Genomic DNA, 7,990 nt, shown 5'->3' with positions numbered 1-7,990 from the left:
ACCCAAAAGACCCCATCAAAAAAATGTTACACAAATTCGGGAAAGTCTCAGGGCAGAAATGATACACAAATTCAGGAAAGTCTCAGGGCAGGAAATCAGTATACCTAAATATGTTGCATTTCTATACAACAATAACAAAGTAGCAGAAAGAGAAAACAAAGAATCAATGCTATTTGCAATTGCACCCAAAACACTTAGATACCTCAGAATAAACCTAAATAAAGAAGTAAAAAATCTGCCTCAGAAAACTATAGAACACTTAGAAAAGAAATGGAAGAGTACACAAAGAAATTGAAAAGCAAGGACACCTGTGTGGCTCAGTCGACTGGGCTCTGACTCTTGATTTCGGCTCAGGTCATGATCTCATGGTTCACGGAATCAAGCCCTGCATCTTGTGCTGATGTTAAAAGGCCAGAACTAAAAATTGAATGGTTACTCTTTAGGTGTATGATATAACCCAGGAAAAGAAGTTTTAAATATGTATTTAATTACACTGGTTAGTTATTTGCAAGATTATGATGGCCTTCTGGTGTTGTTAAGCAATTTTTAAAGAATGCAGATTAAAGGTGTTAAAAGTACTATGGTGGAAACATGTTCACATTATATAAATGAATTTAAAATTTTACTTGTAGCTAAGCAGAGAGCTTTCTCATGAGTATATAGACAAAGTATATGAATGTTATCAAGATATACCATATATGGAAAATTTTATCTTAGCTTTTAACCATTTTATTGAGGTAGAATTCAAAACTTCTTAGTAAATTTGCAATTTAAATTTGTGAGCCATCACAACAATCCAGTTTTAGAGTTTTCCATCACCCCCAAACTGTTCTTCAAGTCCATTTGCACTTTTTTCACTGTTTTTTTTAACAAGTCTGCAGAAGGAAACACACACACACAATTTTACTATTTGGAGAGAAAAGAAAAGTCACTTAGTACTACCTAGTGGTGTTTACATAGATAGCAAGTTGATATTAGAGTTCTAGAAACTTTCAGATTCGAGATTTCTCTGGAGTCACTACATTAGCTACAAATATTTGTGGTTTATAATTGAAACTCAACTAGAAAATATCCACAATCTTATCTAAAATTCTTACTAGATAAATTTTTATATATTTTTTTCAAATGAGGCTTAATTGGGGCCCCAATATGTTTAATTGAAAAATACTTAACAGCTTTGTTTGAGGCAGGAATGTGAGGGGCAGGATCCTAACTCACTTACTCCCTGACTTGATAAAATTTACTTTATAAAGACTGTGAAGAAATACACAAAAAATAGAAAGAATTGTTATATTGAAGTATTTGAAAATGAGTTAATTTTTCCTTTTGATTTTTTCTTTTGCATATGTATTTATAATTGAAAAAAACTGTAATAAGCTCAATTTTTGAAAGTGAACATTAAATTTCAACATATTGCAAAAATGCCTAGTAAAGTCCCTGAAAGACACTGCTTTTTCATAACAATTTCCTTTCTTGATTCCTCTCTATACGTGTCAGTAACTGCATCATTCACAGGTTGAGACTGAAAGCAATAGTTAACTATGGAATTCTTGCCTCAACATTTCAGTATGACTTCTTAATGGGGACTCCACATGTTACCTGGCTTCATGGGAGCTCCATATCCCAAGATTAATTAAATCATGATCAACAGAGTTATTACAGTGAAATATTCATGATTATGATAGTGTTACTAGAAAACATTTATTTTATTATAAACAAAATATTACAGTATTGTAAAAAAAGTTATTCAGGGAAACAATAGTTTTGGCAAAGAGTTATGTAGAGATGTCAAGTTGAATAATAATAAATACCTAATTTATATTCCAATTCTGGCTCCAATTCATACTATCTTTGTAACCTTGGGCAAGCCACTTGACCTTGTTTTCCTGAATTTGTTTCCCAACTCTAAACGGGATAATAAAAATACCTTACAGGGCTGTTATGGGAATTAAATTAAATAATACATGTTTACTATATATTAAGCTCTCAAATCAATGCTATGTATTGCTACTATTATTGTACTGGTAGCATTATTTTCTTAGAGTAGTGTAACTTAAGCTCTGTCTGGGGAAATCCGAATACAGCACTACTACAGTTGTAGATAGAAACAAAATACAGGATAGAAGAGATGGGGCAATAAGTGTTGTCCTTGATTCTGAAACCACCATCACTTAACCAGGGTAAGACTATTTCAAAACTCCAGGACATTGGTGATTCTTGGTCCAACTTCTTCCAAGAATTTTGAAGCAAGTGGGAGCAGAAGTGAAGGGAGATGTGCATTTTCACATGTACACACCAACACACACACATGCGCAGAGAGAGAGAAGGAGAAAGGCATAAATCCTGAGAAGTTGGCCTAGTTTGAGTGGGTGGGAAGAAACAGTGTTTGACATTGTTTTCAAATTACATGGCTTAGTGTCATCAAGAAAGGAAAAAAATAACTCTGTATTTGGCAGAAAGTTATGTGTGTCTAGGGGGCAGCTTATATGTTTCTTCTTCAAGCTATCTTTGGTGTACTTCCCTACTAGAGTATCTTCACACTGAGATTAGTACTTAACCATTAAACTTCAAGTTTCCCTGAGGGCAGGGACGGTGTCTTGCACCCTTGTAAGGACAGTGGATAAATCCCTGTGTCTTAGATCAGGCTGTCATAAGACAATGCCATAGAGTGGCTTAAACAATAGGAATTTATTTTTCACAATTCTGGAAGCTGAAGTTTGAGATCAGGGTACCAGCATAGTTGGTCTTTTGCTGTGTCCTCACACAGAAGAGAGAAAAGTGGAGAGGTGAGGGGAATTAAAAGGGAGGCAGAAGCAGGGGCAGGGGAAAGTGGAGAGAGGGAGGGAGGGAAGGAGAGAGAGCTTTCTGGTGTCTATTCTTATAAGGACACTAAGCCAACTCTACCTCCAAAGACCACCACATTGGAGTCAGAGCTTCAACATATGAATTTGGGGGGGGGGGATATTCACTGCTTAACAGCTTATAAGTGGGAAGCACATAGTCTGTCATACCAAAGGTCTTCAGTAAATGGTAGTTACACATAAAAGGGAAGTTTTAACCTGAGACTTACTACTTGGGTGTCACTATATAACTCTACTTCTTTCCATGTTGCAGATCACATAAGATGAATCTAGTAGCAGCACATACGGCTTTGTTGTTGTCTTTGTTTCTTTAGCCACATGTGTGGGCTCAACATAGATGTGTGGATTGACTGTCCTGGGGGTGACAATGATCCAAAGGTGTGAAAAACATCAGGTTGGAAACAGTGCAAGAAAAGTCTAACTGTACCAAGAGATGATTCTTGGTTGGAGCTCTCAGGGACTGTATCTTAATGGTAGTTTAATATGGCATGCAATAATTACTAAGACTAACATAGCACTTATGTGTCAGCTCTTCTAAGCATGTTATATATGTTAACTCATTCTATGACAAAAACCATAATGTGTAAAACTGTTATTGCAATTTTACAGATAAGGAAACTAAAGGACCTTGACTAAGGTCACACAGTGCACAGAGGAGATTTGAACCCAGGCAGTCTGGCACTAGTGCCTATGTTCTTAACCAGAAAAGATATAGTATCTTTTCTGCAATTTCCACCACATACTACAATTAAAAATTTAGACTGTAACTTCCTCCAGTTTTTATCCAAATACTGTGAACACTGGTGAGAAGAAAGGATTAGGGACAGGCACTGAAAGTGAATTTCTTTGGCAAAAGGATTCATTCACATAAGAGAGTTAGTGTCTAAGAAGGTGGGAGTAGCCTCATCAAGCATGGGCATAGAGGCTGATTCATTTGTCTGAAACGTTCATGGCAGAGGGTGGAGGGGAGCATTGGGGGGAGCATCTTCTAAATCTTGCCATTAATCATCAAATTCTTGATATCACACTGTTTTGTTACCAATGCTGTAATTACCACATAAGAAGAAATCATGACTGTCAACTCAATAACCTGAAGGAGTTTTGTCGCCAGTTAGCTTAAACAATAATACTCTTTAGTTCATCCTAGTCAAGATAATTTAAGGATTTGAACTTCTATTTAAATTTTCTGTTTTCATTAGAAATATCCACCCCACATTTTGAATTTCTCATGCTCTTTATATGGCCAAAGAGGAGCTCAGTTCCCCTAAATGTCCTTCAAAGGTCAGTTCTTTTTTAATTAAAAAAATTATTATTTATTTGAGAGAGAGAGCATGAGCAAGGCAAGGTCAGAGAGAGAGGGAGACACAGAATCTGAAGCAGACTCCAAGTGCTGAGCTGTAAGCACAGAGCTTGAAACAGTGCTCGAACTCACTGTGAGCTCATGACCTGGGCCGAAGTTGGATGCTCAACTGACTGAGCCACCCAGGTGCCCCCCAAAGTCAATTTATTCCAGATGATCCCAGGGAGTTGTTTAATCAGGTGATTCACTACAGCATGCTATGGACTGCAAAGTCTCATTTCTATTAACCTGATTTTCACTGCCTTCAGGTTAAATGATCAATGACATATTTTTCATTTTCTGGAGAGTCTACCGCCTGCTCCTGGTGATGTAACAAAAATTTGACCCAGACATATAGTTTTCACTTGTATTAGTTTCCTGGGGCTACTGTAACAAGTTATGAACCTAAAATAAGAGATATTTATCATCACACAGTTCTGGAGGCTAGGATTCTGAAAACAAGGATTTTGGCAGGGCCATACTCCCTCTAAGGCTCATGGAATCCTTCCTTTCCTCTTTCTGGCTTCTCATAGTTCCTGGCCATCATTGGCATTCTTTGGCCTATAGCTTTGTGATTCCAGTCTCTGCCCCTGTCTGCACATGGCCTTTTCTCCTCTATGTATATCTGTATCTCTGTATCTGTGTTTCCAAATCTTTCCCTCCTTATAAGGACATCAGTCATTGGATTTAAGGCTAATCCTAATCCATATAACGTCATTTAACCTTGATTACATTTGCAAGGTTCTCTATCCAAATAAGTTTACATATACAGGTACTAAGAGCTAGGACTTAAATATCTTTCTCTTTTTTAGTTTTTAAATAGTTAATTTTTTACTTTTAAATCAAATTATACATTCACGTAGATTAAAGTGCTAAGTCATACTAGAAATCTTAATTTTTTAGAAGTCTTTGTGTATCTTTCATCCTATTTCTTTATTTCACAGAAAACACTTTGATCACAGAAAACACCTTCTTTTTTATTTTAGTTTTTATTTCCTGAGCACTATCTTTATTTCAGCTTCTTATATCTTGCCATCTTTTGCCTGCATCCTGTGAACAATTCTTTTTGTGGGACACAATTCAATTCACTACGCCTTTTTTGTCCACTCTTGGTGCTCATAACTCCTCTTTTTTTCCTCATAGACCTTCTTAATCACTTTCTATTTTTGTACATCTTGTTTACTTGCTCATTCCTGACAAACCTCTCCCAAGACTTCTGGAGTAGGCAAGGGGACAAACACAAGAACACAAACACGTTTCAAAACTTGGGACATAGGAAAGTATACCTGTCATCTGAAAGAAGCTAATTTCTAATGGCTACAATTAGATCCAACCATAGGGTATAATAAATCCCTTACCTGGTATTGGCCATTGACTTTGACAGTTAGTAGCACCCCAGTAAAAATAGTGTTGGGGTACCTGGGTGGCTCAGTCGGTTAAGCATCTGACTTTGGCTCAGGTCATGATCTCACGGTTCGTGGGTTCGATCCCCGTGTTGGACTCTGTGCTGACAGCTCAGAACCTGGAGCCTGCTTCTGATTCTGTGTCTCCCTCTCTCTCTACCCCCCTCCCCTGTTCACGCTCTCTCTCTGTGTCTCTCAAAAATAAATAAATGTAAAAAGAAAAAGAAAAAGAAAAAAAAGAAATAGTGTTGCCCTTTCCTCTAATCGTCTCCCTTTTGTGTATGTTTCTGAACAAATGTAAATTTTAGTCATGTATATACATTTCTTTGAATGGGGTGGGGGGAAAATGGAGAGGAAGTTATAACCGAAAGTGGTATTTAACCTGTTCAGTTGTTGTGCTGAAATGATGAATTCTGAGGTGATTTCAATGATCTTGGATCCTAATACTGGTCGCTGAAGAGTAACAGCTTTTTGTTTTGTGTCAAAATTCTCCCTCTCCTGGCTTTAAATTTTCTCCCCATTTGTTATTTTCCTGGTTTCTTCTATCTATCATGAATCATAGATTTCAATAGAGCTTTTGAGTTTTTCAGTGTTTAACAGAATCTTAAGATTTTGCCTTGAAAGTTGGAGACTATATTTCTGAATAAAGAAATTGGGCTTGATGGTCTTCTGCCTCGTGCTGCTGGAGTGATCAGGAGGATCATGTGTTATAATGGAGGATGCTTCAATGCTGGGGCAGATGGAGGGAGTCCCCCAAAACAAAGAGTTCAGCCGGTGACAGGGGCACTGGTGGAGCTCACACCAACCCCAGTGGCCTGGCCCTGGTGAGCCCCCACTACACCCACGGGCCAGAGACCCCTTTTACCTCCTAGCACTAGCAGACCATGTGCAGAAGGCTGAATTCATCCAAGCAAATGACACCAAGCTGGTGGTCATAGCTGAGCAAATCCAATATTGACAAGAATAAACAGGGGCGCCCGGGTGGCTCAGTCGGTTTAGCAACTACCACTCAGGTCATGATCTCTTGGTTGGTGAGTTAGACTCCACCTTGGGCCCTGTGCTGACAGCTCAGAACCTGGAGTCTGCTTCAGATTCTGTGTATCCATCTATCTCTACCCCTCCCCTGCTCACAATCTGTCTCTTTCTCTCTCAGAAAATGAATAAACATTAAAAGAAATTGAAAAAAAAGAATAAACCAGGAAGGTATTGGAAGATGCTTGAACAGATGCTGACTTGCACCATGTAGCTTGTGATATAGAGGGAAAAAATCTGGCAACATTTACTACCTTTATAAATTAAAGAGAAGTCAGCAGTATTTTTCTATTTATATATATTTTATATAAACATAAACATATATAAATATACTTATATATTCTTATTTATATAAATATAAATTTATATTTATATCTATTTTTATAAAAATGTTTCTATATATTTTTTGAGAGAGAGAGAGACAGAGCATGAGTGGGGGAGGGGCAGAGAGAGAGAGAGGGAGACAGAGAATATGAAGCAGGCTTCAGGCTCTGAGCTGTCAGCACAGAGCTTGAAGCAGGGCTCAAACTTATGAACTGAGAGATCATGACCTGAGCCAAAGTCGGAGGCTTAACTGAGCCACCGAGTCACCCCTATTTATATCTATTTTCTATTTATTATTATTATCTAAAGGGATAGAGGACAAATTGTCCACATGACTTTCTTGGTACCTATAAGCTACAGCATGACCTGTCCTGGACTCCCGATGAGGACAATGAGAAACAAGATGCTAAAATCAGCATAGTGGATAAGTTGCTAAACCAGCCAGTGACCCTGCCTCCAAGCACTGAACTCACCTTCCAGGAACTGACTCACTGAGTGGACTCTGACAAACAGCTCTCATAGCAAAGACCATAACCTCCTTGTTGCCCTCATTCTCTGCTTTCATAGGAGGTGGCATGAGAATTGAGGTCTTGTAGGTGAATCATGAACTTGAAAGGAGACCCTGCATGAATATAAATGCTGTCATTATTATTTCTTTTAGTTATGATGGCAATGAATCATATCAGTCTCTTTTGTGATCCTTTCTGGGTCATAGGTACCCAACCAGTCACTTTCAGAGTATTGGCCAGTGGTACTTTCCTTTTTTATTTCCATTTGTTCTCCCATTAGTCAGGCCATTAAAGAAAGAAGAGTTTCTTTTTCTCACATAAAGTTGGGTGAGGCATTAAAAAAAACTTAATTTTTTTTAATGTTTATTTTTGAGAGGGAGAGAGAGAGATAATGAGCAAAGGAGAGGCAGAGAGAAAGGGGGACAGAGAATCCAAAGCAGGCTCCACGTGGACAACAGAGAGCCCAATGTGGGCCTCAAACTGAGTTTGAGTTGTGAGTTGTGAGTTGTGAGTCTGACACTT

At 38.0% G+C, this 7,990-nt stretch overlaps 1 pseudogene; it reads left to right on the top strand.

Annotated features, from left to right (window-relative positions):
* The first annotated feature begins 6,305 nt into the window (after positions 1 to 6,305).
* LOC106973132 (uncharacterized protein C1orf50-like) lies at positions 6,306 to 7,454 on the top strand (annotated as a pseudogene).
* Positions 7,455 to 7,990: the final 536 nt, after the last annotated feature.

This window comes from Acinonyx jubatus, chromosome D2, assembly GCF_027475565.1.
Source record: "Acinonyx jubatus isolate Ajub_Pintada_27869175 chromosome D2, VMU_Ajub_asm_v1.0, whole genome shotgun sequence".
Classification (NCBI taxonomy): Eukaryota; Metazoa; Chordata; class Mammalia; order Carnivora; family Felidae; genus Acinonyx; species Acinonyx jubatus.
Note: the sequence above shows the minus strand (reverse complement) of the source record. Positions and strands in the feature narration are given on the sequence as shown.